At 44.5% G+C, this 24,180-nt stretch overlaps 1 protein-coding gene across 1 annotated transcript in view; it reads right to left on the bottom strand.

Annotated features, from left to right (window-relative positions):
• The window catches only part of LOC136161647 (zinc finger protein 665-like), a 224,826-nt gene that overhangs the window by 121,193 nt on the left and 79,453 nt on the right, over positions 1-24,180 (bottom strand). The gene's annotated exons all lie outside the window — the stretch shown is intronic.

The raw sequence follows: 24,180 nt of genomic DNA, 5'->3' as shown, positions 1-24,180 counted from the left end.
TGGAATCAAGATTGCTGGGAGAAATATCAATAACCTCAGATATGCAGATGACACCACCCTTATGGCAGAAAGTGAAGAAGAACTAAAAAACCTGTTGATGAAAGTGAAAGAGGAGAATGAAAAAGTTGGCTTAAAGCTCAACATTCAGAAAACAAAGATCTTGGCATCCGGTTCCATCACTTCATGGCAAATAGATGGAGAAACAGTGGAAACAGTGGCTGAGTTTATTCTTTTGGGCTCCAAAATCACTGCAGATGGTGATTGCAGCCATGAAATTAAAAGACACGTACTCCTTGGAAGGAAAGTTATCACCAACCTAAACAGCATATTAAAAAACAGAGACATTACTTTGCCAACAAAGGTCCGTATAGTCAAGGCTATGATTTTTCAAGTAGTCATGTATGGATGTGAGAGTTGGACTATAAAGAAAGCTGAGCGCTGAAGAATTGGTGCTTTTGAACTGTGGTGTTGAAGAAGACTCTTGAGAGTTTCTTGGACTGAAAGGAGATCCAACCAGTCCATCCTAAGGGAAATCAGTCCTGAATATTCATTGGAAGGACTGATGTTGAAACTGAAACTCCAATACTTTGGCCACCTGATGCGAAGAGCTGACTCATTTGAGAAGACCCTGATGCTGGGAAAGATTGAAGGTGAGAGGAGAAGGGGACGACAGAGAAGATGGTTGGATGGCATCACTGACTCAATGGACATGAGTTTGAGTAAACTCCAGGAGTTGGTGATGGACAGGGAGGCCTGGTATGCTGCAGTCCATGGGGTCACAAAGACATAACTGAACGACTGAACTGAAGATGTTGCCTCTGAGCCATCCCAAGAGTGCTTTCCACGTTTCAGGGAATCGCCAAATCGTGCGTCACCTGGTTGCTCCCAGGAATCTCTGTCTTTCCCTGCCTGGGTCACATGGTGCCTTAGCTGCACGGTTCTCAGGGGTCACCTCTTACTGTTGTATGAGACTGCTGGGACGGTTGGCCATTTTGTGCCATTAGTTGCACAGAGACGTCACTGAGACAAAAAGGGACGCCTTTTTGCCAGTTGGTGACTCTCAGTGCCCCCAATCTATGGCATACAGGCAAAGGATGGGTTCTGGTATATCCTCAAAGCCTCTCTCAGACTCACCCCTTGGCTATATTCTCAGAAGCTGGAAAATTTTGACCGTGTAAAAGGCCTGGCCACAATACAAACTGGAGGATTCCCCCCCCCCAAAAAAAAAACTGGCCTCTGAATGGCACACCAGCTTTCGACAAAAGCAGGCAGAGGACTCAGAATTGCCTTATGTTCAGGCCTTCGTGGCCCTCAGTCAGAATCCGTGTTTGAGGGACTCGTGTCTCATCTCTTTCTGTTGCCTCCCTGCCTCCTATCCCCCTCTGTCTCTCTCCATCAGATTTCCTAGATGACCCCTGCTCGACCTTTCATATCCACGTGTTCTCTAGGAAAGGATTCTGAGGTTCCCTTTGGTCCAGGTCCAGGTCTTTCTTCTATACTCAAATGCCTGAAGGATCAAAAGCTCACCTAACAATCTAAAGAATCCCCTTCTAACTACTCTTATCTCTCAGGTGGAGAGGGAACCAAATTCCCCCCACTCCCAAACATCCTAAAGAATTCCCTTCTAACTACTCCTGTTTCTCAGGGTGGGGAAGGACCAAACTTCCCCCACCTCTGCAAATTCCCTTAACATTTCAGATTTGTCTGATAGGACAAAGATCTCACTTCCCACCAGAGGCACAATCCAAGATTTTTATCAGCTGATCTGCCCCTGATATCAGAGGCAATTTGAGCACTATTTGGCCTACATTTTAGCTATAAAATTATGACTACAGAAATGAAAGATGACTTTGACGCAGGATGGCCATGATGTTCTTTAGACTCCAGAGAAAATTGCTTAAAATGAAATTTTTTTTTCTTGGAAACTGCAAAACTGGTTCTTTTTGTATATTCAGTTAAAAACAAATAGCTTGTCAAAATGCCTTCTTAGGGGAAAGCTTATTGTTAACCCTTTCCATGTCCTTGAAATACATTGCCCACTTTGCCTGAGACCTCAGCTTAGGGCAAATTAGAACTTCAAGCCAAAAAAAAAAAAAAAAAAAGATGGGGGGGGGTAATCAAACGTTTTAAATCTTAAGCGGAAAACTATGAGATCTGTCTGTCTGTCTGGATTTATATATGTCTCAGTGTGTGTCTTTGGCTTTTTTTTTTTCCATATTGCTGAAGTTGTAAATGAGTTCTAATTTAGTTGGCCTAAAGAAAAGTAAGTGCTTACAAATCAGACAATTCTAAATACAAGAGAAATTAACCTAAATGAATATCAGATTTGTGTGAACTGGGAAATATTCAATATTAAATATCTAGTATTAATGTTTACTTGCTAATCGAATATAGACACCTTAGAAAGCATCACTACGAACAAAGCTAGTGAGGTGATAGAATTCCAGTTGAGCTATTTCAAATCCTAAAAGATGATGCTCTGAAAATGCTACACTCAATATGCCAGCAAATTTGGAAAACTCAGCAGTGGCCACAGGACTGGAAAAAGTCAGTTTTCATTCCAATCCCAAAGAAAGGCAATGCCAAAGAATGCTCAAACTACCGCACGATTGCACTCATCTCACACACTAGTAAATTAATGCTCAAAATTCTCCAAGCCAGGCTTCAGCAATACGTGAACCATGAACTTCCAGATGTTCAAGCTGGTTTTAGAAAATGCAGAGGAACCAGAGATCAAGTTGCCAACATCCACTGGATCGTCAGAAAAGCAAGAGAGTTCCAGAAAAACATATTTCTGCTTTATTGACTATGCCAAAGCCTTTGACTGTGTGGATCACAATAAACTGTGGGAAATTCTAAAAGAGATGGGAATACCAGACCACCTTACCTGCCTCTTGAGAAACCTGTATGCAGGTCAGGAAGCAACACTTAGACCTGGACATGGAACAACAGACTGATTCCAAATAGGAAAAGGAGTACGTCAACGCTGTATATTGTCACCCTACTTATTTAACTTACATGCAGAGTACATCGTAAGAAACGCTGGGCTGGAAGAAGCACAAGCTGGAATCTTGATTGGAAGGATCTCAGTTCAGTTGCTCAGTCATGTCTGACTCTTTGCGACCCCATGAACCGCAGCATGCCAGCCCTCCCTGTCCATCACCAGCTCCCAGAGCTTACCCAAACTCATGTCCATTGAGTCGATGATGCCATCCAACCATCTTATCCTCTGTTGTCCCCTTCTCCTTCTGCCCTCAATCTTTCCCAGCATCAGGGGCTTTTCAAATGAGTCAGCTCATCGCATCAGGTGGCCAAAGTATTGGACTTTCAGCTTCAACATCACTCCTTCCAATGAACATTCAGGACTGATTTCCTTTAGGATGGACTGGTTTGATCTCCTTGCAGTTCAAGGGACTCTGAGTCTTCTCCAATACCACAGTTCAAACACCAGGGTATAATCATTTAATAAATGAAGTCAGATAACCTGGGGTATACTGGGCTCTAGCTAATGAAAGTTCTTGATTTATCATTCTTACTTATGACCTGACTAATAATTGCTAGATATAGCTATATTATTTTCTATGTCACTTGTTTCAGAAGGTTGTTTCTTATGTTACTAAATGTGTGACTGAGTCTGTGATAAAATGTTGATATGCAGTTCCATATGATATCAATGATTATAATAATGTAACTCTAGATATAGGAAGAAGCAAGAGGGAATATTTTCCTGAACCAAGAGGCTAGTAAGACAGGTGTGGTCCAGAGACTTTTGCTTCTCGCAAGGCCTGGTCCAATAATGGTACACTGAGTTGCCTGTCAAGTGTCATTAGACCTGGGAATGAGTACTCCCAGCACCGCGGGACACAATGACCATGAAATGCCCGCAAAGCATGGTAAAATATGTGGACCCTGCTGACTGGAAGTTGGCACTTGCCAGCTGCCTCTACAAAGATTACATTGTGACCACCACAAGCTGCTGACCTTCAGCATCCCCTGAAAGGAGTTCAGGGTGAGATCAGAAATAAGGCACTCTGTACTCTGAGAAAAACCCACAAGAACCGGCCTTCAGATAGTCAGATGTTTTCAGGTAAAGGCTTTATGAGCCCAAATTCTTGCATCTTCTCATACCCAGACAAACACTAACGTCACAAACCAATGTTTAGTCCTGATTCTCCTTACTAGCCCCTGAGCAGCTTTTCTATTTCTATTAATCATTGGGCCATGTACCTTTAGATTTCTTGTTAAGTTTGGTTCTTCTAGAGTACAACACATTTCCAAGTGATTGTTTGACAAGAATATTCCCTGGCCAACACCCAGACAATGCCGAAACAAGCCACCTTATCATTCCATAGACTCTCCTCTCCCTCCATAAATGCACCCTGACAGAGAGCAGGCAAAGGGAACCCAGAGCCCCATGATGCCCTTGTCCAGTCTGAAGAAGCCAGAGTGGTCATCGCCCCCTTTCCCCTGAGACTGGGTTCCCAAATGCCTGAGAAGGGAAATAGGTAGACAGTTAGACATGAGCAGGGTATCAAAAGGGGCCAAAGAATTGGCCCTAAAAATAAAGAGAGGGAAGAATGTGGTAATCCAAGGACAAAAGAGCAGATTACCAAGGAGGGTCTTGGAATGCAGGAATGGAGAAACCAGATCCTTATCATCCTTCCCTCCCCCTTGTTGTAACTATTAATGGAACAGTATAAACTGTTTCCCCTCCTACCCCATAGGGAGGAGGTATTTTGCTTTACTCTTCCCCCCACCCAGTATATGTGCCTCATCCAGTCAGCAAATGACCTGCAAGACCCCTATCCCACTTCTTGTACCCTGGGTATAAAAGTGGACTAAGGACCCCCATTGAACATTCAGTGTTGCTTCTCCCTTGAGGTGGCCTGCTGTTCTAACAGAGTCTCCCACTCTAATAAACTTTATTCTTCTTTCATTCTGTCTCATGTCTGGAAATTCTTTTCCAACCCGCTCCTGGACGATGACACCTATCCAGCCAGGGGGAAGCCATGCCCACTGCTAAGTGCCACATATCCAGTAGGTCCTATTTGGTGCAAGCCAGTGTGACTGAGGGATCCAGTCCCAATCAGGGCCTGGCCAGGCAAAAGGAGGACCTGAACTGGGATTGGAAAACACAGGAATGATTACATTGTATCTTTCTTGAGAAAAAAAAATCCCAATTGTTTCTAATGATTATAATTAAGTTGTTGGCTAACTTCTGGGGTTGGCTCTATTTGTTCCCTGCATATGGGAGCATTAGATAGTAGGCATCCCTTTTTTAGGAGTTAACCATATGACCTCATCCCATATTTGATAAACACCAGGTAGAAAACCACCAGATATAGACCCATTTACTTTCTTATGTGCAGCAAAATAATCATTAAACCAAGGTAATGTATAATCAAAGTTGAAAGTCACATTGTGCCCATAGCTAAGGCACAATATGTTATACCAGTCCATCTTAGGCTTGTTAGATGTTATCACAGAGTTGAAGAAAGTCCTTTCCTTGAAGTAGAGAAACCCACCATGGGAAGACTTCAATTGATGAGGAGGGAAGTACTCTGCAGATCCAGCAATTAGACAGATTGTGGAATGCAGGATAGGAATGAGTCCAGGACAGAAAGGCGTTGTCTTGAGGGTCAAAGGCAGACTCAGGATTTTTGGAGTCAGCAAAAGCAAGCCCACCTAGATTCTCAGGCCCATCTTGGTTCCTGGCTCAAACAGCGGCTAGTTTGACTCAAAGGCTGAGTTGGGAGTTAACCTCCTGGTAATGTCTGTAATGTCTGTTGAAAAGCTAAAAGCTGAGTCACATAGTTAATTTTAAGGTTTCAGAATCTGTGCATAAAAACAGTCTGTCATAGAGAGAATACTTCTTAGTGGCAGTTCAAGTCCTCATTAAAGCTAAGGGTCAAACTTTGAACCAACTGTCTTGTGTTTCCTGAGTTAGCTTACACAGATGCCTCTTAATAATGCCATTAGCCTTTTCAACTTCTTCTGAAGATTGGGGTCTCCAGGAACAGTGTAAGTGATATTCCATTCCTAGAATTTTTTGACAACTCTTGAGTTATAGCAGCTTTAAAGATGGAGAATTGTTGCTCTGAACTTTAGAGTTTAAGATCCCACTTACCTTATGAGAAGTCAGTACAGTAAAATTTCACCCATTAGTAAACTTTTGAGCTTTATGCATTAGCAAAACAATAGCAACAATTACCCTTAAGCCATGTGGCCATAGCCTGTTTTTGTTTTTTTTTTTTTTTTCAGTAATAAACTCTGATCCTCTGGGCAAGCTCAAAGTGACAGCCTGCAAGAGAGCAGTTTAAAGAGACTTAAAAGCCTTTTGAGTCTCTAGGGACCAAACCAGCTTGTTGGTTTGGGCCTGCTGAGCCCCAGTTATAAGTTTATATAAAGGACGGGCAAGTCCCCATAACCTGGAATCCAAATGTGGCAGTAGGCTGTAATGCTGAAGAATCCTCTCAATTGTCATAGGTAGAGGATGATCTAAGATAGCTTTAACTCTAGAAAGCATCCTTCAAATCAATGATTGAAATATATTTGGCTCGTCCAGACAGCCCCATTACTGTAGTGGATCAGGAGGAAAGCAGACCAGGGGCTTTAATGAGCAGAAAGTTGCCCTGGTGTCCAAAAGAAAATCAACTGATTGGCCCTCTACAGTTATTAATACCCGGGGTTCCCCAGGTGTTAATAGGTTGGGAGCTTGTGTGGGCACTTTCGGTCCCGGTTGTCTTGAGAGTCCGACCCCTGGGACCTAAACCTCGGAGGGCAGTCTCTTTTCCAGTGTGGTCCCTTGCAGACTGGACATGGAGCTGGGGGCAATCCCGCTTGAGATGCCACTCCTTCCCATAGTAATAACAAGCCCACCCCTTTTCACCTGGGCCCCTCTGGGCAATTTTCTCAGGCTATTTCAGTGCAGGTCTAACAGCCATTGCTGGAGCTTCAATCTTTTGCCTGGTTCTTTTTCCCTCCTATTTTCCTCCTCGTATTCTCTACCATAATATACCATCTGAGCCAGTTGCAACAGATTATCTAAAGACTGATGTGGTCCATATGCCTGTTTTCATAAATTACAGCAGATATCTGGAGCAGACTGAGTGAGAAATCTATCTTTTAAGATCATTTCCCCCTCTGTAATTTCAAGATCAACATCACTAAACTTGCGGAGAGCCTCCTATTAGTCTATCTAGGAATTTACCAGGACTTTCTTTCTCTCCCTGTTCTTTCTCTCCCTGTTCTATGTCAAACAACTTAGCATATGTCAGTCTTAGCACGTGCTCACTTGAGTCCTTCAAGAATACATCTGACAAAGTGGCTCTGTTATAGGAACTGCTTGGCTCCTAGTAGGAAGGAGAGCTATTTTGTGTTCCGTCTTTCCCTTGTTTTATGTTCAAGTCATTCATCTCCAAAAGTAGCAGCTTCTCCAAAACTTAAGTTTTCAAGTCAGGAGTCAGTGTCTGTCCCAAGACATATATTACATCTCTCCAAGTAAGCTCATAAAGTGAAGTTAGTTCCTTAGAGTCTTCTATGTACTTTTTGGATCCTCTCGATAGTCTCAACTGCAATTGGTACTGTTTGAATTTCTACCAAGACTGAGGCAACTCCTCCTGGAAGGGTGCCCTGACTCTCAACCTGTTCAATTGGGAGTCCCAGATACAGGGGCAAAGTAAGAGGACAGGAGGGAGCTGAAGGTTTCACACCCAAATCTGCACTCTTAGGACATTAAGTCTGGAATGTCTCGCAGAGAGATAAAGAGCAACACATATGGCACTTCTACCCACTTTTCTTGTTTTCTACGGAACCGGTCTAGTAAAACAGTATCGTAATTAAGAGGCCCTTCAACAGGCCAGCGTTCTCCATCTTCCAAAGGATACCGTGGCCATTCAGTATCACAGAAGATCAGGCATGTCTTTTTTAAACTCTGGGGATCAAACTTGTCCCACTTTTAAAAATACATTTTAAAAGATTGGTTATGGAACTGTTAGCTCCCATTTGTGAGAGAGAAAAAAGCAGCATCCACAGCCGTGGCTTCTTTCCACCAGAAGCGTCCCTCCCTGCTGTAGATGGGGGTGGAGACAGACTCTCCATTGAAGCTTTCCTTCCCTGGTCAGACTTAGTCTGTCCCTTACTGACGCAGGCATCTTATTCGTCCCTCCCAGTTCTACCACTGAGGCAGACTGGAGATGCACTAGGGGTAGACCTGATGGCATCCAGGATTGATTATCAGTTCCTTACCACCATGACCTTTCTTTGATTTGCCAGAGTAGTTTCCCAGAATGCTTCCCAAGCTAGGACTACTAGGGGAAGCATCCATCTTACTTGTGCTCAGGCACATTCCTGAGTACAGTCCTGACCACAGTAGAAGTGGTGAGTCATAAAAGGATGAACAACCAAGATGTCCCTTCTGAGTGTCACCACGCCAGTATATGTGATAGCAAAAGAGGTGGTGGAGGGTGGCCAGCGAGGAAAAAGTGATTTTTGTCCTCATGCTACTAGGGCCAATCCTTCCAGTTCATTCCCAGATTCCACAAAAAGAATATCTAGGGAGTTGAGACAGAAGTCACCAGAGAGCCTCCTCTGACCCACTAACAGTTACCACTACCAAAGGAAGAAGCCCACTGTACTTCCAATCTGAAGAGATCCTGCAATTCCCGATCTGTGTCCTCAAAAACCTCATGGTCACCAGCAGCGCTTCTATCCGTATAGATAGGAGGCACAGCCCTGACAAAGCCTCATTTTTAGGTCGCTGGCCCCTTAAGCAGTCAGGCAAGAGAGTGACCTCTAGCCTGAGAGACATTTTGGAGCTAGAGTTCCACCTTGCTCCATACGTGCTTCTAGTAACTTTCCGTACACATGCTTTGCCAATCTCTGGCCTCTCCCCTCCCAGGGATGTTGGGTGTCTCTTGGCATTGGCAGGTCGGTACAAACCCTGACAAGGGTCCCCTTTTGGGGGCTGCCTTCAGTCATTACGAGACACCGCGAAACCACAGAGCAGGGCTCATCACTTTTCTTCGCTGAGGGTGTGTCATTCATTCACACAAGCACCTTGTAGAGTTAGTAAGGTAAGGCAGAAAATGTGTATACTGAGAAAGCAGAGAGTCTAAAGCTCTGAGCATTCTTACCTTGTCCCGAAGATCCCAGACGAGGCTTATTCACTCAAGAGCTTTTGTGCAGCAGAGTTTTATTAAAGTATAAACAGGGACAGAGAAAGCCTCAGACATAGACGTCGGAAGGGGGTGGAAAGTGTCCCCCTTGATAGTCTTTAGCAAGGAAATTATTTACTTTTTCAGTACAGTTCAGTCGCTCAGTTGTGTCCAACTCTTTGCGACCCCGTGGACTGCAGAACTCTAGGCTTCCCTGTCCATCACTGCCGGGAGCCGACACACGAGATCCCACCCACGACAAGGTCATGAAGGAGAAAATCTGACAGGCAAGGCGGATCAGGTTTTCAGGGGTTTCAAAACGGCCAGCTCACGAGATCCCACCCATGACAAGGTCATGAGGAGAAAACCTGACAGGCAAGGCGGATCAGGTTTTCAGAGATTTCGAAAAGCTGCCCCCGGCGCTCACCTTAAAGATGATATCTGTCTTTCTGATGCTTGCTTCGATAGACTACTCCCTAATTTCTGTGACACAGGCAGAAGGTCTTCCCCGATCTCTTTCCAAATAAGAATCAATTTAGAACTTTAATCAATAAGTTTCCCGGGGGGTGGTATTTTATGAGATTATCCAGGGTGAAAGGAGTGTTTTAATTTAAACTCCTTTGCTGGTATTTTAGTTTGTTTGGCAAATGCATTTATGCCTTGGTACTAATATGCATGACTGCTCATAATACCCTAATCATAAAACAACATAAAGAACCTGATCATATAAAGGACCTAATAGACATAGAATCTTTTTGGGGGGTGAAGGAGTCCTATTAGAAAATATAAGAAAAATGATTCTAAAGGTGGTTATTAGATTAACATTTGCTTGCTGTGTTTTTGCTCTTAATGTGTTAAGGTTGTGTTATAGAAACCATTGTTAATATAATTAAAGATCTAGAGAAATAAGAACTTAGCCCTAGTGTGGTAACAATGAGATGGTTGTTAATTGTCAGCCAGGAGTGCTAGGCAGAAGATCCCTCACCAAAGTCGCAGAGTCAGTGTGGGGTAAACTTCTTAGATAAATGCAACTGACAACTTCTGCAGAAGGATTAATTTTTGTGTTAACAAGATTATACTTCTACTCTGTACTGTTGCCCTATGAGACTGCTACCTTTCAGTTAAGGTCACCATAGAAACAGAAAATAGGTTTATATTCACCTGACCTGCATAAAATGTTAATAGGCCCCAAGGCCAGAAGATAATGTACAAGACCCTCACAAACAAACAAGTATGTAGAAAACACCCTGGTTTTGTGAAGGACAAGCTGACATAATGTTAAACTATCTTTCCCTTAGAAATATACTAACTTAGGGTATAAAAGCTATGGTAAAAAATAAAGCATTGTCAGACTCTGCTGCAAACACCCCCGTCTGGTCACTCTCTCTCTCTCTTTCTCTCTCTCTCTCCCTCGCAGACTTGGCCCTATCAAGGCTAGTCTCAGTGTCTTCTCTCTCTCTCTCTCTCTCTCTCTCTCGCCAACGCCGTTCATCCTGAGGATACCCCCTGGATCCTGCCGGGGCTGGACCCCAGCACATCACCAACTCCTGGAGCTTACCCAAACTCATGTGCATCAAGTCGGTGATGCCATCCAATCAGTTCATCCTCTGTCGTCCCCTTCTCCTCCCACCTTCAAGCTTTCCAACCATCAGGGTATTCTCCAGTGAGTCAGTTCTTCTCAACCAGTGGCCAAAGTATTGGTGTTTCAGCTTCAGCATCAGTTCTTCCAATGACTATTCAGGACTGATTTCCTTTAGGATGAACTGGTTGGATCTCCTTGCAATCCAAAGACTCTCAAGAGTCTTCTTCAACACCACAGTTCAAAAGCATCAATTCTTCAGCGCTCAACTTTCTTTTATAGCCCAACACTCACATCCATACATGACTACTCGAAAAACCAGAGCCTTGACTACACGGACCTTTGTTGGCAAAGTAATGTCTCTGCTTTTTAATATCCTCTCTAGATTGGTCATAACTTTTCTTCCAAGGAATAAGCGTCTTTTAATTTTATGGCTGCAGGAACCATCTGCAGTGACTTTGGAGCCCAAAAACATAAAGTCTGCCACTAATTCCATTGTTTTCCCATCTATTTGAGATGAAGTGATGGGACCGGATGACATGATCTTAGTTTTCTGAATGTTGAGTTTTAAGCCAACTTTTTTGCTCTCCTCTTTTTCTTTCATCAAGAGACTCTTTAGTTCTTCTACACTTTCTGCCATAAGGGTGGTGTTACCTGCATATCTGAGGATACTGATATTTCTCTTGGCAATCTTGATTCCAGTTTGTGCTTCATTCAACCTGGCATTTCACATGATGTACTCTGCACATACGTTAAATGAGCAGGGTGACAATATTCAGCCTTGATGTACTCCTTTCCCAATTTGGAACAGACTGTTGTTCCATGTCCAGTTCTAACTGTTACTTCTTGACCTGCATACAGATTTCTCAGGAGGCAGGTCAGGTAGTTTGGTATTCCCATCTCTTGAAGAATTTTCCAGTTTGTTGTGATCCACACAGTCAAAGGCTTTGGCATTGTCAATAAAGTAAAAGTAGATGTTTTTCTGGAACTGTCTTGCTTTTTCCATGGTCCAACAGATGTTGGCAATTTGATCTCTGGTTCCTCTGCCTTTTGTAAATCCAGCTTGAAGATCTGGAAGTTCACAGTTCACGTACTGTTGAAGCCTGGCTTGGAGAATTTTGAGCATTACTTTGCTAGCATTACTTTGATGAGTGCAATTGTGTGGTAGTTTGAACATTCTTTGGCACTGCCTTTCTTTGGGATTGGAATGAAAACTGACCCTTTCCAGTCCTGTGGCCACTGCTGACTTTTCCAAATTTTCTGGCATAGTGAGTGCAGCACTTTTACAGCATCATCTTTTAGAATCTGAAATAGCTCAACTGGAATTCCATCACCTCCATTATCTTTGTTTGTAGTGATGCTTCCTAAGGCCCATGTAACTTTCCATTCCAGGATGTCTGACTCTAGGTGAGTGATCACACCATCGTGGTTATCTGGGTCATGAAGATCTTTTTTGTATACATCTGTGCATTCTTGCCACCTCTTAATATCTTCTGCTTCTGTTAGGTCCATATCATTTCTATCTTTATTGTGCCCATCTTTGCATGAAAATATTCCTTGGTATCTCTAATTTTCTTGAAAAGATCTCTAGTCTTTCTCATTCTATTGTTTTCCTCTATTTCTTTGCATTGAACACTGAGGATGGTATCCTTATCTTGTTATTCTTTTGAACTCTGCATTCAAATGGATATATCTTTCCTTTTCTCCTTTGCCTTTTGCTTCTCTTCTTTTAATAGCTGTTTGTAAGCCCTCCTCAGACAATCATTTTGGCTTTTTGCATTTCTTTTTCTTGGGGATGGTCCTGATCCCTGCCTTCAGTTTAAGGTCACGAACCTCCATCCATAATTCTTCAGGCACTCTGTCTATTAGATCTAGTCCCTTAAAACTATATTTCTCACTTTCACTGTATAATCATAAGGGATTTTATTTAGGTCATACGTGAAGGCTCTAATGGTTTTCCCTACTTTTTTCAATTTCAGTCTTAATTTGGCAATAAGGAATTCTTAATCTGAGCCACAGTCAGTTCCTGGCCTTGTTTTTGCTGACTGTATAGAGCTTCTCCATCTTTGGCTTCAAAGAATATATATAATCAATCTGAATTTGGTATTGACCATCTGGTGATGTCCATGTGTAGAGTCGTCTCTTTTTTGTTGTTGGAAGAGGGTGTTTGCTATGACCAGTGTGTTCTCTTGGCAAAACTCTGTTAGCTTTTGCCGTGCTTCATTCTGTACTCCAAGGCCAAATTTGCCTTTTACTACAGGTGTTTCTTGACTTCCTACTTTTGCATTCCTGTCCCCTATAATGAAAAGGACATCTTTTTTTTGGGGGGGGGGTGTTAGTTCTAGAAAGTCAAGCAAAAATAATTCCCATCATATAGTGTGAATTCTAAACTATTTCTGGGGCTTCCCTGGTGGCTCAGTGGTAAGGAATCTGCCTGCCAAGGAGGAGACATGGGACAAATCCCTGGTCTGGGAAATTCCTACATGCTGTGGAATTATCCTGTGAGCCACAACTATTTGACCAATAATAAATGAATAATAAAAAATAAATAATCTATTTCAGAATGCTCTAGGTTAAAAAAGGGATATCACTTAAATCTATTCAGGGTTATAGACAAATTTTATTAGAGCACAAGACTTAAGCTACATTCTGAACAAAACAGAGGCACAACATAAATGGCAGCAGTTAGTATGAAGCAGATACACACTCATACTTTTCTGGTTCTTTTGACTCAATTTTTTTCAAGAAAACTGCTTGAAAAGTTTCAATAAAACTTCAATTTCCAAGAATAAGTTTCAATTAATCATTTATATGCAACAGCAATTGTCAGTGAAGGGAGAAAATGACCAACATTTTTCTGGTACAATTTCTCCCATGTAATCAGTCCCCAGTAAACTGTCAACTCTCCTCCCATGAAAAGCTGAAGTTCCTTAATGTCCAGCCTGATCTTTGCATGGTCAGATGGTACAGCATTCAGTCCTATAACCACGGTGGCCTGTGTACAGAAGGGCATCCTGAACATAATGAGCATGCTGAGTCATGTCATGGTTTGACATGGTTCACAGTCCCTCACTGATCCTAATTCACACTCCACTGAATTTGATATTTTAGTGTCCCTGTTTACTCATGAAAGATGGATATTAATGAACCACATCTAATGAAGTCTGCCCCTTCATCTTACTGATTTCTTTGCAGAAACCATCGTGAAATTCTCTAAGTTTTCAAACCTTGTGGAAATGGCATTAAAAAATAATGCTGCCTTCTCAAGAAAACTCAAATAATTAAATACATACTGAAGATTAGGGGTCATTTCCAAAGGTCATGAAGTTTCAACATACTTAACATAATTATACTGCCATAACACAGGTTAATTGTTGGAAAATTAAAGATTTATTTATTCCTAAAATGAATCATCTCATGTGATCTGTTGTAAGAACTGTCCCAAAACTTTATGAAAGTCATTACAATTCTAAGGATTCTCCCCAATATGAATCTTGGGTGGAATCTTGAGGAAATATGTTTCCTTAAATGTGTTTCCAAATTCAGTGTATCTGTAGTTTCTGACCTGCATAAATGACCTCATTATGCCCAAGGTGTGAATATCTCATGAAAAAATTGATTACCTGTGTAAGCTTGCCCTCCATATAAAACCTCTCATGTTCCATCATTTTGATCTTTGGGTTAAAGCTTTAGCTTGCACATTACTTATGTGTGGTTTCTCTGAAAGACATATATGCTGAGGTCTAGTGCACTCTGAAGCCTGCAGAAAGCCCTTCTCCATCCAATTCCAAGACTCCTCTTTACTATGGAGCCTTGTTGTCTAATACTTCATCTCAAGCTGAAACTTTCTCCACCTCCATTGCATTTGTAAAGGATTGCTCCAGAATCTTTCCCAACTTTGATGTTTGGGTAAAATTCTTTCCACAAATATTGTATTAGTGTGGTTTATCTCCAGGATATATATTCTTAGATGCCTAAAGAGTGAGCAGTAATTGTGACAACTGCCATAATAGTTGCATTTCTAAGTATAAAGTATTTGGTGAACACTGAGATACAGGGAGTACCTAAAAGCCTTGCCACATATTCTACACTGGTAAAGTTCTCTCTAGTATAGATGATCTGATGGTTGGTGAGATGTGACCCCAAGTAAAGGTTTTACATACTCATGTCACTTGTAAGCTTTCTCTCCAAAATGACTTCTTTACTGAAGCCTGACTTCAGATTGTTCCCTAAAAACCCAACACACTTATTACATTGATACAATTTTTATCTACTGTGAATATTCTCAAGAAGCCTAAGGTGTAAACAAGAAACCTGGCCACATTGCTTACATTTGAAAGGTCTCTGGTGTATGGGTCACCTGATGTCTTTTTACGCCTGAATGCCACCTGAAGGATCTGCCACACTCTTATATTTTTAAGGTTTCTCTGCATTATGAATTCTCTGATGATGGGAATGATTAGCCCATTACTGAAATTCTGACCACACACATTATATGATTTCCTCCACTGGAGTAATTGACTGTGCTCTGAATGTATGGATTCTCACCAGTATGTATTTTCTCATGTTTTGTAAAAAACTGAATGCCTTCCAAAAGGTTTACCACATGCATTACGAGGGTAAGATTTCAATTCAGAATTACCTGAGGATTAGTTAGGTCTGAATACAGAATAAAGGCTTCACCACATCTACCACAGTTTTCCTCCAATTTGACTTTCCTGAAGGCCAAAAGCTTCATATAATTTACTGCATTCACTACATTTGTAAGTTTTCACTGCAGTATTGATTCTCAGATAATCTGCAAAATCATTCCTTGTGACTGCAGGCTTTGTCATATAAATTTCATTTGTGTGGTTTTGTTGCAGAAACCAGTACTTAAGAAACCAAGCACCACACTCAGAGAGTTGGAAAACTCAGGTTTATTACGTCGGCGGGCCTAGAGGTTTTAACACTCTAAGCTTTGAGCCCTGAACAAAGGGGTTAGAGTTTTTCTACATGGACAGGCATGATTAAGTAGGTTTGCAGGGGCTAGGGCAATTGCAAAGAGCAGGACAAGGGTGAGAGAGATAAGCTCCAGTTCCTAGTACTGTGAGTCTCCACTTTCTGAGACCTACATGATGTACACTTTGCAAGGAGCAAGCTGAGTTACAAAGGCAGGAGGAGAAAGAGGTAAAATTTTAACTTTTCCTCTTCATTGTCCCCTCTTGATGCTTCTATCACTCATTGTACAAAGCATCATCTCATGTTTGGTAGGACATTCTGAGCTCTCCATCATTTAGGGGGGCTATATTGCGCTATTGCTATTTGTAACTTTATGGATTCTTTCCAAGAGGCTATGAACTGTGTAATTGCATTGAGAATACAAAGGCCAAACAAGAGCGCCACAAAGAACATGATGAGAGGACTGGTTAAAGGGAGAAGCCACGATGCCCAGCTCCAGATATTGTTCCAGTTAGCCCAGGAATTCGCTAGTTCCTGTCTCCTTTTAATGATTCATTCCCTTAGCTGTTGGGCTATGTCCCTGACTATTCCTGATTGGTTTACATAAAAGCAGCATTCTTTATTCAAAAAGAGGCAGTCAGAGTCAGCCCTCTCCTATTCTGTGAGACCATCTCAGCCAGGGAATCTAGTTGGTCCTGTAAGGCCACTAAAGATGTGGCTACTCTCTCAATGTCATCTGTGAAGTCCTTGGACAGTGTATGGTAGAAGGTAGTTAATGAAGCAATTCCTCCTATTCCCATACCTATCCCAGCCATAATTTCCAAACCAACTAGTAGGGGTATAAACTGGATGGCTCTTTTTGACCATAGATGTGTTGTCAGAGGTACGATGGGAGTCTGGTTGTTAGGGACAATATTCATCTGGGGAGTGAGGAAAGCTAAGGTGCAGATACCCATCCAGTTGATTGGTAGACATAAGTAAGCATCTGTCCCACAAAGAAAAGGCCTTGATGGGGGCAGCACCATATTGTGTTTGTGGGAGGACGAGTTGGTCATTCATCCATGATTACACTGGTCCCTGGCTAAACTGCCTACAGGTTCAATTCCTCCATCATTTGTAAAGCATTCTGGAACCTTTTTAGTTAACTCAGTTGCCCTTTAGACTGGCCCTTGTAAGGATGGATCTATCAGAGTTTCCATGGCTGTTGCAATATTTAATGGTACTGGTGTAGCTAAATACTGTGGAGCTCCTAAGGACAAGCAAAGCCAGCAATCCCTGGCCAGCTGGGGATTGGTGTCATATAGAAGGTGATGAGTTGCATTGAGAATCTGGTAGAGATGAAGGTCTAAGGGGGAGTTAACTCTGTAACCGGGGTCATACTGCCAATAGGCAGAGCCTGATTTTTAGGGCAAAATTGGTCCGTGATTTCATTTGTCTGCATTATTGTCCCAGTCCAGTAGGTTTTTCCATTTGTTTGGCAGACAGACACCTGTTCTGAGTTGTAACATCTGCATGGCACTTGGGGGTATACAGAGGTGCAGGGGCATGGTGGCAATGCCATGGTGTCAGAATACCACCCAGGGTTTGGGTCTTCTGGTGGGGGAAAGGTAGCAGCAGTGGGGGGCATAACTGGGAAACATTTTTGGCACCAGGACCCTGGATATACATTGCATGGTTATGAAGGCAGTAGGTGATTGGCCTATGGGATTGGCTATCTATACATTGTTTTAGCTGATGGTTAAGTAAGGGATTTTCCAAGGGTTGACTGTAATGTTGACAGGTGCATTTTGGATAAGGAACGGTACTATCTGTTACAGCAAGGGACATCAAAAGGCTGCAAAGCAGCCCGTACATAACAGGTAACTGAGCAGTAGTAAAAGGTTTTCTCTGCATCTTTGGGTTGTCATGGCTATAGTAACTGAGCCTATCGTGAAGGGGTGTCAGCTATACCGTGGAGCAATTTAGTTAGTAGGGAGAATTGATCATAAGAGATATCTAATAAGAATGAGGCTTCCCACTATGGTGAGATAACAGAACGCTAACTGCAGCTGCTGACCCAAAGCCCAGTCCTGGGCTGTGACTGAAGCCAGTCTGTAGCAAAGAGCACAGCAATAATACCAATCAGGGATAGAGGCCAGGGTTGACAATAAACATCCATTGATATTTTGATAGCCAGATCCTTAAGCTTTTGCCATGCGTTGACCAAACAGCTGCCAGAGTGTGGCTGGAGCAAGGCTGAAGAAACCTCAAGCTTCTGCCTTGCATGGACTAGTCAGCTTCTGAAGTGACTAGAGCAGGGCTCAGCATATTTTGTGTGTGAGTGCCATTGTTCTTGGAACCAGACCTTGAGGGGATTTTCAGGGTCCCAAACTGTTTTCCAGGTGTCCTCATTACAGGAAACCGCTGCCTTCTTGACCCTGGTGTGGTGGATCCAAGGGATGATGCCTGTAACTTTAACAGCAGTAGGGGTTGCCAGGACAACCGTGTGAGGGCCTGTCCCAACTTGCTGACATGGTTATTTTTTTCAATCTTTAAGCCATACCTCATCTCCTGGCTGATAGGGATGAACTCAATTGCCGAAAGAATGGGTGTCTTTCTAAGGTTTCTCAGGCAATATGGTGGAAGACTTTTCCCAGGACCTGGAGGTGTTGGGACATCTCCAGGTCAGCTAGTTTTTGGGGGTTTCCCTTGAGTTTTCCTATCACTGGGGGTTTTCTCCCATATAAGATCTCAAAGGGAGAATAGAATGAGGACTCAGGGTGCATCAGGCTTGGAGTAAGGTTGGGGGGTAACATGTCGATCCAAGGTAACTGGTCTCTTGACTGAGTTTAGGTAATGTAGTCCTGAGGTTACAATTCATGCGTTCAACTTTCTCTGATTTCTGTGGCCTGTAAGCAGTGTGAAGCTTCCACTTGATTCCCAGTGTCCTGGATAGAGTTTGGATTATCCCAGACACAAAAGCTGGCCCATTGTCAGACCCTATGGAGAGAGAGGCAGCCCATATCTCAGGATCATGTCTCTTAGTAAGGCCTTGTTTATTTTTCGTGCCTGTTCAGTGCGTGTGGTGTAGGCTTCAGCCCAACTCGAGTAGGTGTAGACTACCACAAGGAAATACTTGTAGCCCCTATAGGGCTTGACTTCAGTAAAGTCCACTTCTAGATCTTCAAATGGCAGTGTCCCAACTGTCAGCACCGCTGGGTTGGGCCTAGGTTGTTGCCTGGCATTGTTTTGCACACAAGTCACACATCTAGCACTGATCTGGGAACATAGGGTTGGGAGCTTAGGAAAGAAATAGTAGTGGCTCAGTAAGCTCTCCAGTGCAGTTTTTCATAAATGAGTTTTCTCATGATGTTGTTTTTCCAGCTGGATTTCTATATTGCTGGGGACAAAGAGTCCTTGGTCTGGGAGCTTCTACCAGCCCTCCTTTTCTTTTATTCCTCCCTCATTTAGAGCCCATTGATTTTCTTCCTTGGTATATCTTGGGGATGGAGGCAATTCTGGTGCCAAGAGGGCCTTAAAGATTGACTTGGGGCTCACTGTGGGGCTCGGATGGGTTGCTGTGTCCTTGGCAGCCTGGTCAGCCAACCGATTTCCCTTGCTGACTGGATCAGTTCCTCGCTGATGGCCTTTACAATGGATGACTGCCACTTGGGAAGGCTTCTAGACTACTTCTATCAGCTGAAGGATTTCTTTTTTGTTTTTTAATCTCCTTTCCTCCCACTGTCAATAGTCCCCTTTCTTTATAAATGGCTCCACGTACATGTAAAGTAGCAAAGGCATACCTTGAGTCAGTTGACTCCTTTCCCTTAGGCATGTCTTAGCGCCTGGGCGAAAGCCCACAGCTCAGCCCGCAGTGCTGACCACACTTGTGGAAGGCCTCGGCCTTCACTATCTCGTCAGTTGTCATTATGGCAGAGCCTGCTTTATGCCACCCGTCTTGGATGAAACTGCTTCCGTCAGTGAACTGTTCCAGTTCTGGGTTCTGGAGGGGAGTGTCCGTCAGGTCCAGCCTGCTCGAGTAAATTTCATCTATGAGCTCCTCACAGTTATGATCGGGGGTTCTCGCTTCTGTAGGTAAAAAGGTGGCGGGGTTCAGTGTCCGCACAGTCTCAAGTTGGACCCGTGGGTTTTTGCAAAGCAGTTCTTCATAGTGAGTCATCCTGGAGTTGGTCAACCACTTATGCCCCTGGCTGTTCATCAGGACAGTAACAGCATGCGGAGCGTTTACATTTATATTTTGTCCTAGAGTAAGCTTATCTGCTTTTCTGACCAAAACCACAGTGACAGCTAATGCCCGGAGGCATAGCGGCTATCCTGCGGCCACTAGATCCAGTGGTTTGAACAGGTATGCGACTGGGCGCTGCCATGGCCCAACTGTTTGTGTGAAGACCCCCAGTGCAGTGTGATTATTTTCATGTACAAAGAGGTTACAGTCCCGTGTCACATCCAGCAGCCCTAATGCCGGAGCGCTGCTCAAGACTCACTTTATCTCCTTAAAGGCCTTTTCCTGTTCAGGTCCCCACTCCAGGGGTTCCTTATCAGACCCTGCTGTGGCTTTAAACAAAGGCTTGGCAACTTCAGAGAAACCCAGTATCCAGACCTGGCAGAATCCAGCAGCCCCGAGGAACTCACTGATTTCCTTCTTGGTGTTCGGCCGAGCTGTTGAACAGATGGCTTGCTTTCTCTCATGCCCTTTTCCCATGATGCCCTGTGGTGGAGAGTAGAGCCAGCAGGGCTGTGGGGCCTCCAGCAGTCCCCTGGGTGGGACCGGCTAGCAACAGCTCATCCACGTACTGGAGTGGGGTGCAGTTGAAAGTTTCTCCAGGAAATGCAGCAAGGTCCACAGCCAGGGCTTCACCCAACAGGGTAGGTGAGTCTTTGCAGCCTTGTGGCAGTCGGATCCAAGTCAGCTGTGTCTTTCTCCCGGTGTTTGGCTCTTCCCATTCAAAGGCAAACAAGGACTGGTTGGTTGGTTGGTCGGAGGCAGAAGAATGCATCCTTGAGATCCAGGCAGGTGAACCAGCTTGTCTGAGCCGGTAAAAGACTCAGGAGAGTGTAGCGATTTGGGACCGCTGGGTGAATGGTGATCACTACATTGTTGACAGCGCAAAGGTCAGCAGTGGGCGGGGCCATAGTCGTTCCCTCCAGACTTTTTGACTGGTAAGAGCGGAGTGTTCCAGGGAGACAGACATTCGATTAGTATCTCGGCATCTCGTAGGCCCTGGATGTGGTCCCGAATTCCCAGGCGTGCCTCCCGTGGTACTGGATATTGTTTCTAACAGGAGTGGCTCCTGGCCTCAGGTCCACTATAGTGGGCATAAAGTTTCTGGCCAAGCCTGGGCCCCTGATGCCCAGACATCAGGGAATTCTTTTAGCAGTCTGGAGGGATTTATTTTTTCCCTCCCCGAGGAATAGAGACGCCACTCATCTTCCCTGGGCCCGGGCATGACCATCATCAGAGCCTACGGGCTCCCCAAGGTCGGGCTTGCAGGCTTTCTGGGGGCAAAGGTGATTTCTGCCCTCAGTTTTGTCAGTAGGTCTCTATCTAGCAGGGGAATGGGACATTCCGGTAAGTAGAGAAATTCATGAGTCACCAGATGGCTCCCTAGCTGACACAAATGTGCCTGGCAAAATGAGCAGGCTGCTATGTCCCCTGTGGCCCCAACAATAGTTGCTGTTCGGCCTGCGAGGGGAGCCACAGGTGTGATTACCACGGAGTGTTCAGTTCTGGTATCCACCATAAAAGTCATTGATTGGCCCCCTACTTTCATTGAGACTGTGGGCTCCTGGGGGCCCAGGATCAGGGAGCCCAGTCTTTCCCAGTCTGATTCTGCTCCAGCCAGGCCAAAAAGGTTTTGGACAGTTGGCTCAGGCTGGTACCTTTCTATGCTGGGTCGACTGAACTTCTTGGATCCTTTAGAGGTCCCTCTGCAATGGGGGTACTCATTCCTCCAGTGTCCAGTCTCTTTGCAATGGGCGCACTGGTCGTGGCACAGAGGTGGTCTCTTCTTAGTTTCTGCTGCTAGCAGGGCTGCTTTCTGTTTCATTTTTTTACCTGCTTCTTTTGGGTTTCACGGTCTCAGTTCACAAAGACTATTTGCTACCTCCAGGAGCTGTGTGGCATTCATACCAGCTGAAGCCTTCCAGCTTTTGGAGCTTTCGTTGGATGGCTGCACAGGATTGAGCCACAAAGGCAGTGTTAATCATCCATTGATTCTCAGCTGTCTCAGGGTCAAACAGGGTCTATGTCTGGAACACTTCACAGTCTTTCACAGAAATTCGTGGGGGTCTCATCTGCTTTTTGGATTACCATTGTAATTTTGGACATATTGGTGGACTTTTTGGCTCCCACTTGAAGTCCATGTAGAAAGGCATCACGGTAGCGACCCAGGGTTTCTTGTCCTTCTCTGGTATTGAAATCCCAATTAAGTCTCATCTTTGGCATTGCTTCTCATGCTTATCCTTCTACATCTAAGCCCTCTGCGGGGGCTTGTCTTCAGAGCCATTTTCAGGCTTCTTTCGAGATGCGTCCTTTCCTCAGTGGTGGAGAAAACCATAAGGAGCTGATAACAATCGTCCCATGTAGGCTGATTAGTGTGGAAAATGGACTCCAGGAAGTCAATCATAGCCCGTGGTCTATCAGAGTACACTGGGTTATGGTGTTTCCAGTTTAGGAGATCAGTAGCGCTGAAGGGCTGGTAATAGAAGATGAAGTGACCAGGCTGGACTAAGCCATCCTTGTCCACTTGTTGAGGACCTTGACTTTTCTCACAGCAGCATCTGATGGGCTGTGGCCAGCTGGTTAGATTGTTTGGCTGAGCAGAGCTGCTTCCCTACTGGCTCAGGGCTGGAGTCTTGCTCATGAGGTGATGTGGGGGGACACGGAGGGAGGTGGACTGTCTGGCAAATGGTCCGGCACTAGCTGTGCCAGGGCTTGGGGAGTCAGGGCAATGTATGGTGGGGGCAGTAGTGGGTGTTCCACTGGATCTCCCTGGAATGTAGGGGTTTTTTGCTGCTGCTTTCTTTTTTCTGAGTGGTTGGCCACAAATACCCTACTCTGTCCCTGTACATTTGTGCAAAATCTTGCCCACGGGTCCAGGGTTTGTGCTATTAGAAGCCAGGAGTGTGTGTATGGAAACTGATCTGGATGTCCTGGAGTCCCAGTGACTACCTGGTGCACTGCTTAGACGGTGGGCAGGTCGAGAGTGTCCTCTGGCAGCCATCCAATGTCAAAGGATGGTCAATTAAGCTCACATAAGTTATTAAGCTTCGTGAGGGTCATCTTGACACTGTAATCTCCTAAGAAGCCCTTCTTAAAATTCTTTAAAATTAAGCCCTTCTTAAAAATCATGCAGTCTAAAACTGTTGGCTTAAAGGAACTCCTACCCATGTTGACAAATGTAACCTACCTCACAGTGTTTTGAAGAAAACTAATCTCTTAGATGTCGGCTCAAGCAATCAGTCAACAGAATAACCGGTAACCAATAACTTCTTCCTCCCTGTGTATCCCGCCCCGAGTCGGTGGCACAAAGACAAACAAGGGTGGGTGCTCCATCAAAAGAGGAGACCATTCGGATGGCTGTTTGGCTGCGTCCCCGGGGGGAACTTAGGTGCCTCTTAGCATTGGCGGATCAGTATAAACCCCTGATCCGGATGTGTCTCGCAGGGAGGGACAGTGTCCCCAAGAGGCAGGCACTGCCTTGAGCCATATGAGGTCGCGACAGAACTGCAAGCTAGGGCCCACTCAGACTCCACAGACATGAAGGCCGTGAAGCCACACAATCGATCCTGTGAATCAAGCTCGTACAGTCGTTCATTCATTATGTGTCCACCTGGCTGCTCTCCCGAGAGAGATTTAAGAAACCTCTTACCACTGGCAGGTGGGTATAAATGCCTGACCCAGACCAGCCTCACGGGGAGGGATCAAATCCCCTAGAGACTAGCACCACCTTTCAGCCTTATGAGGTCGTCATGGAACCACAGGTTTTGGACCCTCTCAGGCTCCATAGTCTGAGGACTGTGAAGCTCACTTTTACTTCCTTCAGTCAGCAATCATGCATACACAATTGCTCAGTTTACCACAATACGTCCCTTTCCCCAAGTTCCCAGGTCTCCCTATCTGATGCTTCTTTCTCAAGGTGATCAGCTTCCTCTTCTACCCACTGGGGTAGTACATCCTGACTGGGGACCAGCCCTGGGGCCTTACCTTACCCTGTGGCTGTTCCTGGTGAGTCTGGTTGTGGTTTGGCCGTCTGGAGAGTCAGAATGCCAGTCCGAAAGAGAACCTGGAATGCCATGAGGTGGTGCACCTCCTCATTCAACTTCAGGCTCCTCTGCTCTGACCCAACCAAGCCACCCGTCTGGCAGCTCAAGGGGCCAGTGTGGGTGGAACCTCACTGGGGCCTCCAGAAATGCTGCAGAAACCAGTACTCGAGCAACCAAGCACCACACTTGGAGAGTTGGAGAACTGAGGTTTATTATGCTGGTGGGCCCAGAGGAGTTAAC

This window comes from Muntiacus reevesi, chromosome 2 (genome assembly GCF_963930625.1).
Source record: "Muntiacus reevesi chromosome 2, mMunRee1.1, whole genome shotgun sequence".
Lineage (NCBI taxonomy): Eukaryota > Metazoa > Chordata > Mammalia > Artiodactyla > Cervidae > Muntiacus > Muntiacus reevesi.
This window is presented reverse-complemented; position numbering and strand designations above follow the sequence as displayed.